This window comes from Mandrillus leucophaeus, unplaced genomic scaffold (genome assembly GCF_000951045.1).
Source record: "Mandrillus leucophaeus isolate KB7577 unplaced genomic scaffold, Mleu.le_1.0 Scaffold5, whole genome shotgun sequence".
Classification (NCBI taxonomy): domain Eukaryota; kingdom Metazoa; phylum Chordata; class Mammalia; order Primates; family Cercopithecidae; genus Mandrillus; species Mandrillus leucophaeus.
This window is the reverse complement of record NW_012105364.1, coordinates 13,156,828-13,166,419: the sequence shown is the minus strand read 5'-3', so window position 1 is coordinate 13,166,419 and position 9,592 is coordinate 13,156,828. Positions and strand designations below refer to the sequence as shown.

At 45.8% G+C, this 9,592-nt stretch overlaps 1 protein-coding gene across 1 annotated transcript in view; it reads right to left on the bottom strand.

The window, feature by feature from the left end:
* The window catches only part of FEZF1 (FEZ family zinc finger 1), an 11,119-nt gene extending 6,285 nt beyond the window's left edge, over positions 1 to 4,834 (bottom strand). The window contains exon 1 of the mRNA XM_011995968.1: positions 4,324 to 4,834. The gene's annotated coding sequence lies outside the window, so the exon portion shown is untranslated. The remainder of the gene's footprint in view (positions 1 to 4,323) is intronic.
* Positions 4,835 to 9,592: the final 4,758 nt, after the last annotated feature.

The following is a 9,592-nucleotide window of genomic DNA, read 5'->3' as shown; positions in this document are numbered from 1 at the left end:
CCCGTGCAACTCGCCGGCTGTGGCGCCTTGGCCCAAACTCTTGGGGCGGCGCGGTGGAGTGTGTGGAAGTTTCCGGAAAGACGCCTAAGGCTGCGGCTCAGACTGTGCGGGTTCCCGCCGCTCAGGCAAGAGAGTCCAGGAGCGCGCTGGAAGCTGCGGCGCGCACCTTCCCCGGCGCAGTCCCTTGTCAGCCGGCGATCACGCAGAGCTGAACCCCGGAGCTAGGCGCTCACGGAGGGCTGCACAGAGCTGGAAGACGCGGCAGCTGTGACCTGGCGTGAGGAGGCCAAGGGAGCGCACAGAACTGCAAGCAAAGGGCGGTGGGGCCTGGACCCTGAAGTGAGTGGCCGACCGCAGCAGCTCAAGGTGCCATCTGCCTGGTGAGTTAACCCCACGTGGCTGTGAAACAGGTGGTGGCGGGTGTCAGGTATTGGGCCAAGTGTAGTGGGGGCGTCCTTCTGCTAGAGCTCTGAAAAGGGTTGGCCCCGGAAGGCTGAATAACGGCGGACTAGAAACCCTGGGATTATTAAGTCCCTGTCCAATTTCACTCAAAGAAAAGAAACTGGACCTTAAACGAAGGAAACTGACCTCAAAGTATTCCCTCCTCTCTACCCCATTCTCAACACATGCCAGGCAAGCCACCCGGTCCCCTCCGCCCCTCTCTAGCTTTCCGCGAAAATCAGTTCCGCCTTTGCCCCAAGAGCCAAGAGGAGTGGAAAGGAAGAGAGCTTGGGCTGGGAACGCGCCTGATGTCTAACAGAAAGGCAGCGGCGCTGGGTGGGTGGTGGGAAAACTCAGAGGCTGAAGAAATGGGGGAGGGGGAGTGAGTCCTACTGGAAGTTGAGGACAGCCAAGGGGCAAGATGGGGGAGAGGTCTGGCTGAATACGACCAGCTTCAGCAGCTAGGCCTTTGAATGCCTCGTTTCAGGTCGCGAGGTGGCTTCAGACTGGGGCAACTGATGCAGCAGAGAAGCGCAGAGCGCCCGGGGGGAGCGGGCAAAGAGGCACTACACTCCAGGGCGGCGCTTTGGAACCGTCCTTGGCCTGGGTGCACCTACTCTGGATTCGCCCAGGCTGCAGATGTTCTTTCCTTTTGCTGGGGCCACGGGGCATAGCACCTGGGCAGAGCACCTGGGCAGAGCAATCGAAGAGGCACCACACCCCCGAGAGGCGCTTCGGAGTTGTACTTGGACCGGGCGCAGACACTCAGTATTGGTCGGCGCTGGAAATTTTCTTGCCTTTTGCTCTTGGGGCCGCAGAACTAGTCTCCTCCTTTCCCCTGCTCAGACAAAGGGCACGGGAAGGGCTTTGCTGGGGCAAAGGGGGGTGGGGAGGTTCTCTGTCCCACGACAGATGGGTCGCGGTTAAGACTTTAATTGCTGACTTTTGGGCCGGATCAGATTCCTTTTCCTACCTGCCACTTCCCAACAGCGAAAAAATCCCCCTCCTGCTGCACTCCTCCGCCACAGGGCTAGGATGAAAGGAAAAAGCCAAGAAGCGCGAAAACAGCCCAGCTCTGGAAGACTTTAGAGAGTCCAGCTGACTTGTGCACAATTCGCCGGCCTCTGGAGCCTTACCTGCCTTCTTGACTGAATGCCACCAGTTTGTTTTACGCTTGTGGTGTGTCCCTCCCTCTCCCCTTCTCCTGCCCCTCCCCTCTCCTTAACTGCAAAAGAGCCTTTATTTGACCTCTGTAAATTTCTCCTTTGGTGTATACAAAACTAAAAAGGAAAAAATATTGGCTAAGAGGTATGCATGCTTTGTATAGTTTATATTCCAACAATTTGCTTTTCACTGGTCTTTTCAGGATTTGCCCTTTTGGCAAGTGTTTGAAAATGTCATTTGAGTTAACACAAATATGGCAAAGCATCAATTATACTCTTCCTTTAAGATGGCCTTGAGTTTACTAAAGACTGAAAAGATGCTTTACAACTCTAGGCCTTGATATCCAACATTTGTTAATTTTTTCAAAACCTAACCAAAAACACGTGTTAATTAGCAATACTATCTCTATTAAATAAGAATTGTCATAAAACACAAAATGTATTTAGAAAGGGCTTCTGTCTTACTGTCCAATCTGTCCAGTGCTTTATTTACAAATATATTTGAAAATGACAAAAAAAAAGCAATAAGAACAGAGTATATTCAGCAAATTCAGAAGCTTTCAAAATGTTTCAACAGAAGTATTTTTTAATTTACTAAAACAAGTGCAAGGGAGCCTTGTTTGTTTTCTTAATGACAAAATAGAAACTCTTACAGTTTCTTTCAATTTTCTTTGAGAATCCTATAATCCCTCTTTTTTTTTTTTCTTCTGAGAACTGATGATTAAGTGCGCCTCCCCTTTCCATCCATGGAAAGGCAGTATTTATAACCTCAAATCCTGATAGAAGGCGAGTTTAAGTGTATAGTTCGTCCTTTATGAAATATCCTGAGGAAACCACAGCAGTTCATAATATAAAGAGGCCAGATAACAAACTCTGTGTTAAGATCTATTTTAGAAATAAGAAAAAGTCCTGTTCTTCTAAAGCAATTTAAAATTCTCTTTCTAAGGAATCTAATTTTGACTTCAATACTTTCTAAGCTGTGTTCTTGCTATTATTAAAAAACGTGCATAATTTTCAAAGGCTTTTTGTTGAAGTCCCTATCACAAGCAAATGCAGTTTCTGCCTATGGTGACTGTAATTCGAAATTAAAGGTAATAAGATAACAGAGCCATACATTACCAAATAAGCCATAATCTCTAATCTCTTGTTCTTTGATATGTCACAAAATGCTATTGATTTTTTTAATTAAAAATGGATTGGAAAATATGATAACTAATTCCACTTTCTGCCTAGTTCATTGACTTGTCCCTGGTCATGTTTTTAGAGTTTTCTGGCCTGTTCAACATCTCTGACCCCTAGCAGAACAACAGTCTGCTTTCTCTTTGCTTTAGCTTGTGAGCTAAGGGAGGGGAGACGAAGGCATTATTATTATTCTGACATCACCCCCCACCTCAGCCCTGACACTCAAGCACATCTACACTTTTTCCTGTTTAATACATAGCACCAAATGCAACATACTGTATTTCTAGAAGGAAAAACACATTTTAAAATTCCGGTACATTTTCTGCTCATAGTCTTTATCTCTGGTTGGTCTTTGGTTATTTCTTCTGATGTGTGATGGAGGGAGGGTGATGGGATGGGACACAAATAGCAAAGGTCTATAAGGTTCAAGGAAAGAGTTTTTGAGTACCTCAGATTACTTAATACACAACAGGAACTAACTTTCCAGCACATTAGCAAACATTTTGGCAAGTTCAAATTTAAGGCTACCAGTGTGCTTTTAGTTAGTTTGGTAGCAAATAAAGAATTCTTGCTAATTTCCTAAAGCCTGTGAAGGACAATATCACAGGTTGTAAGTGTGGGAAGGGTTGGTTAACTCACAGAGCCCTCCTCTCTTTGGGGGAAGAAGTGTGAGGGTGGGTTGTTTGTCTATTGACCTTTGTTGTTACTATGTCTTTTATATTAGGATTTCATTTAAACTCAGTGAAATTATTTCTCTCAAAACAGCATTTACCTAGCAAATCAGTTTGTAAAAGAAAATGAAGAGCCCAAATGTGAGAGCTGTTAATGAGGCAGCAGGCAATGCAGACAGCCATCACTTGGACTCAGTTTGTTTTTGACCCTCCACTAATGCTGAGATTTTTCTCACCCATTCCCACAGGCCTGTGAGGTGTGTCCCTCCAGACTGAGAGGCTACGACTCAGGGCTGGACTTTGTGGAAAAAAGAAGTTTATAAAACAAGTAACCCAGTTTATCCAACCTTTACTGTGGAGCAACAGCGTCAAGCAACAAAACCCAGCAAAGTTTTGCTTGTCACTTACAAGGGTGTTACTGAAATCTGGAAGGTGAACAATGAGAAGATAGCCCAAACATGCTCTATTGCTCTACACTGAAATATTCGCCTCCAATGATAGAAAAAAGTTTTCGTGCAATTAGTTGATTAGCGTTTTGTAGCAGTCCCTAGACAATTTTAAAGACATTTTGTTTGTAGTCAAAATTAAACACACACACACACACACACACACACACACACACAAACCATATTCAAGACACAGTTCGACTCTTTCCTTGACACTACCCACGAGGTTTGAAGCATTTTTGCATGTTATTTTCAAACTTCCTTAAGTGATCCCATGAAATAAAAGTCGATAATAGAAGTTCAAATAACACAGAACAAAGAACTTAGAGACCACAGAGCTTAGAGAAATGGAGAAGCAGTAGAGGTAAATACAAATCCTTGAGCCAGAAATCTGTAAGAACCGCTTATAAATTCAGTTACCTCCTGAACTCCGACCGATGGCCACTCCGGCCCGGGAGCGCCCCGCGCGGACCCGCTGGCCTTGGCCGTCTCAGCCTTCATTATCGCCGCGGCCTCTGCGCCCCCTGTCCCCGGCTGCCCAGGGGAACCAAATTCCCGCTGCTGGCGTAGGGGCAGAGGAGCACCGCCTCATTCTGGATTCGGTGGCCAGCGCAGAACCATTTGAAAAGAAGCAGCCCGAAGTGAAACAGAAAAGCTGAAAACTCCCCGTCCGGGCTCTCCACTTCTCGATTCTCGCTCACGAGTTCCAAACAGTTATAACGACGTTGGCAAGGCCGAGGGCCACCGAGCTCTGTGAGACTCCCTTGGAGGGGCCAGGAACGGTAGCTCGAGAAGCTTGGAGGCGGCGGCTGGGAGTTGGGGCGCAACTTCAGTGACTGGGCGCCGCGGCCGTGCTGGGGCTCCCAAGCGTCTGGCTCCCGGGGTCGGTCGACGCGGCGCTGCCTTCGATCAGGTCCCGTCGACCTCCGGCCTCTGGACCACCACCGCTCCGGCCGGCCCGGCAACCCACCCCGGGCGAGATCGCGCTCCTCCCCTTCTCCTCTGCATTCCCGCAGGTCCTGAGGCGGCTCCATCCCCCCCAAGGCGGGGAGATGGCAAGGGAGGCTCCAGAGAGTTTCGGGAGGGGGCGCCGGATTCGGTTTAAGAGACCGCGTAACAGATGGTGGAGAGCTCCTAGATGAAAGTTTTTGAACAGGCACTCGCTAATAGACTTGCTTTGACGACTCAGGGTGTAATTGAAGGGTCATTTAATCTAGATGCAAGGTGAAAGAAAACAGGCCTGGGGGTGTGGCATACCTAAGGAGGAACTAGAGCATCTTTTCACTAGGTTTGCCTGTCATTTTGACTTTCCTGGAAAATACATTCTCAAGTCAAATTTTAAGAATGTCTGAAGAGTATCTCTGAGTATCTCTTCCAAAAACCTTTCGTGAATTTTTTAGCCGACCTCTTTCCTCCGAGAATCCTCCCTTTGAAGCCCTTTGCCCTGTGCTTAAGAGTAGTTGGGATCACCTGATGGTCCCAAAGATACTTTTCTTACTAGATTCTCCTGTTTCAGACCTTAACAGAAAGGCCTTTCTACCTTCCCTTCTTTGGCTTTACTCTCCAATTTGTCCTTTCATTTCCGAGTTCTCCCAGTCAAACCCTGCATCTCCTCTAAAAGAGAAGACTTCATGGCTGTCCGAAGAGGGCGATACCCCGTGGCCACGTCCCGCCGGCCTTCACAGCCACTGTAAAAGAGGAAGCACTCAGCCACTGGCCGGCCCCCGTTTCTTGATGGAAGTGGATGCTGTTCTGTTTCCTCCCTTCCCGCCCTTAGGCCTCTCCCAGACCAGATTCTGCACGCACGCCTTGTGCATGTTTCAAGAGTTGGGCTCTAAGATCCACGCTGAGAAAATCCCAAGAAGAGCCTTGATCCATCATTAAGAAATCTTACTACCTTTTAAAATGTGATTGCCTTCTCACTTTAAATTAATTTGGAAGGTTTTTTTTTTTTTTCCCCTCCACTGTCTCCTCTTAATTCAAGTTCAGTTAATTCTTTGAATTCACTGACAGTGGGCCTGCCCTCATACTTTCTCAGCAGTCCCACACAGAGGAAAAGTCTCCTGGAAACAACGCGAAGCGTTAAGCGCCCCGCGCGAGTGTTGACGCTGGCAACTCGCAAACAGCGTCCCGCGGCCACGGTGACCCGAGGGGCCGGCCGGCTGACGTCACGAACGCGGCCAGCTGCGGGGCCCTGGGCTGCATCCGCGGCCTCTGGCTTCTGCCGGCTCGTTGGGTCGAGGGTGGGTAGGGAAGTTGAGGTCTGGGGTAAAAAGCCGGAAAAAGAAAGGAACAAGGCTGAGAATCATTCAAATATTAAATGGGGTCGGCTCCTGTTGCTTGCGAAGACGGATGAGGGGGGGGAGAGTTGAGGGGTTGGGGGGGACCCTCCTTTACCTAACCTTGTGATTCACAGCTTCTCAGAAATTTACATAATACAAGGGTGTAGATGTAAACCTAAAGGACAAAAATAATAATTCAACAGCACATATTTCATTTTCGCACCATGGGCCTGGATATGTTCCCGGTGTTGGCACATTAGCTGATTTCCAGAGCTTTTTACTCACGACAGAGAATATCTGAACTCTCATACCACTGTTGAAATGAGAGGAAAGGAAGGAGAAAAAAGGGAGAGAAAGAGAAATTGGCTTTAATGATGTTGATTTAGATTTCTGAATAATGGTGAATGATTTTTTTAAAACTTAAGAGCATATGTTGTGTACAAAAGGTGCAGGCATAGTAATAATTGGGGTCCTTCACTCTCCAAAGTATCTATTTCCTTTTTATTTGATTGGCATGAGCGTTTCATTTTAAAAGCAAAGTCATTGTCCTTTAATAGGAAATTCCAGTTTATTGTTTCCCTAAGTAAGTGAAGGCCACAATCTCTCCTGAAAGAGAGACCCTGCTATCAACTCAACTCCTACTTGCCAACTCAAATAGAGGACGGCGAAGTAAAATACAGTAGCAGCCAAATACATGTGATTTCTGTATTTGCTTTTTGAATCCTCCCAACCCCTCCTTCCCACATCTGAACTCTTCTAGATGCCACCAGTAATTCAAATTTTAGCCAACCCCTCCTTCCCACATCTGAACTCTTCTAGATGCCACCAGTAATTCAAATTTTGGAACTCTATTTGCAGTTCCCCCCGCCCCCCAATTTCCCCTTGGGACACAGGGCAAAAGGAAAGTCAGGGGCAGGAATGGTAGGATCCCAGTATCCCCTTATTTTAGTTAAGAGGGGCAGAGGCTCAGGTGTCCTTTGGTCTTTTTCACTGTGCCTCCTCCAAGTAAGCCTGACTCCCATAGTCACTTGGAAGCTAAATGGCACCACAGTGGGTGCGCAACTGAGCTCTTCACTCTTATTGTTTCAGTATGGGAGTAGTGGTGGCTGGAGGTCAGAAATACGAAAGAGATTTCTTCTCCCTTCTTTGCCTTCTGAATTTTAGTTTTTTCGGGCTCCTATTTCTCTGCAAAATACATGCCCAAAGTTGGCCGTATTCTCTAACATTTCATCTAATCCATCAGTAGTTTGCAGTTATTTTAAATAAATTTATAAAGATTTTAATTTAAAACATATAGGTTGGAACTTAAGATGAGAAAATGTGAACTTTTCTTCCAAAAAGTATGCTATCTATTCTGCCCCCACCTCACTACTAATATTGCAGCCCTGATCAAAGATAAAATATAATCCCTCTTTATTCACCCTGTTTCTCAGTATCCTTTTAAAGCTGGATTCTTCAATTATCTGTTGAAATTGAGAACAACTGGTCTTCTATTTTGCGAAAGGTCTTCATAAACACTCAGAAGGCCAATTTGTCTCAGACATTTTGAGAACGAGAATAAATGTTGCTAGTTTCCGGTGCTGTCTTGGCACTCCAGCCCAAGTACCCCAACTTGAGGAAGGCCACACAGCTAGTGAACTTGTTGAGTAGTGGATAGTGGTAGTTCCCCTTTGTTTTGTTTTTCTGTAAAATGGGATTAAATAAAAGCCCCCTTCATTTAGAGGAGACATGGACATAGAAAAGAAATTTTAAAATAAATCCGCTTTACATATGAAAAGCTATCACGTTTTTAAAAAGTTAGCTATAAATTTTTCCAAAATATTATTCAGACAATTGGACTTAAAAACAGTTCCTCTGCTCAGTGATAGATTTCAGGATAATCACATGGAAATGTTAAAACATATGCAGGAATCATATTTGCTATGTATTTTTCACAACCTCAAGCACTTTAGTTCTCCTTAGACGTCTGCTCTCCCACATTCAGTACTGTGTTCCTGGGGAACACTTTCTTCTATAGATTCAGAAGTTAACCTTGACAAAAGCTTTTCAAAAAAATCTCAGTTTGAGTAAAGCAAATTTCATTTCTTAAGAAGTGGTTATGCATTGGTGAAATTAATCAACTTTCCATAGACTGTTGTAATTTTATGAAAGAACACACCTAGTAATCACATGAAGTAACAAAAGAAATGAGTATGAGTAAATGACAATGAATAAGCTCCTTGAATACAGCAACTTTGAAGCTGTTTTAAAAAAATTATTACCTGGTCGTCCAGCAGGCAAGACCTACCAAAAGCCCTACTCTCCCACAATCTGCCCACTCAGTTAGTCTTTCCATGTTTCACTTTCCACTTTTTGGGATTCAGTCCTGTTAGGTTCTGATGTTTTACCACACAACTTTCTTTACTGTAACATTTTCTACCTCCTTACCAAAATCTCCTTCTGAAGTTACAATTGGTTTTGCTTCCTTGGCATATTAAGGAAATGCCATATAGAAGAAACTTTAGCATTTCTTCAGCATTTAATCAAGTCTCCTTTTTTTCAGTCTCACCCAAAAGAGATGAAGAGATGTTATTTGTAGGGAGAGAAGAGAGATGTGGTGCTAAAGGGGAAATCACTGATTTAGAGTAGAGAAGAATTTGACTCACTACTTTAAATTTTTGCACAGGGAAATATTGATGTCATCTATGTGTAGGGGCTCTATAAATAACCCTAGGCCAGGGTTATGGGAAGAGTAACTGCCTTGTCTGATGGTTCTTGAAACCAACTCTTCACTTCCTCTTGATATGAGAATCATTGATCTTAGGGAGAGTCAACGGAGACAGAGATTGGGGACAAGTCTAGAATACATTTATTAAAAAATGAGCACACAAATACAACTATCCTCACTGCAAAATTGCAAAGCAGAGGGAAATAAAAGTCGTCATCATATTGAGTCACTGGGTCTAGGACTCAGAAGCTGCCACTGGCTACTTTAAAGAAATGACTGGGGTGGAGACCACCAGTCCGGTTAAAAAAGCGGCTCCAGTCCCAGCTTCATGCCGGGCACCGTCTCTTCCCCTTTCCCGATGAGTATTCCGTTTCTACCTCCCCAAGGCCACAGCGTGCTGGACCCCCGGACCGCCACGACGCGCGTCTCCTGTGCCACCGATGTACTGGGTTGTGACCCTGGAGCGCACCCTTGCCCCACCCTGTGCCGCTGCGTTGCTCAAGTGTTCCTGGGAGCCTACAAGTACTGCAGTCCAGCAACTCCGGGCAGGAGTCGGTGCTGGCAGTCGTCCTAAGCGCCTGCTCTCTCTCTCTCTCTCTCTCTCTCTCTCTCCCACACACACACACACACACACACACACACCCCATTGCTTGGTTGCCGCAGCTGGGGCCACCTTGAAGCGTGTGGCCCCCCTCTGACT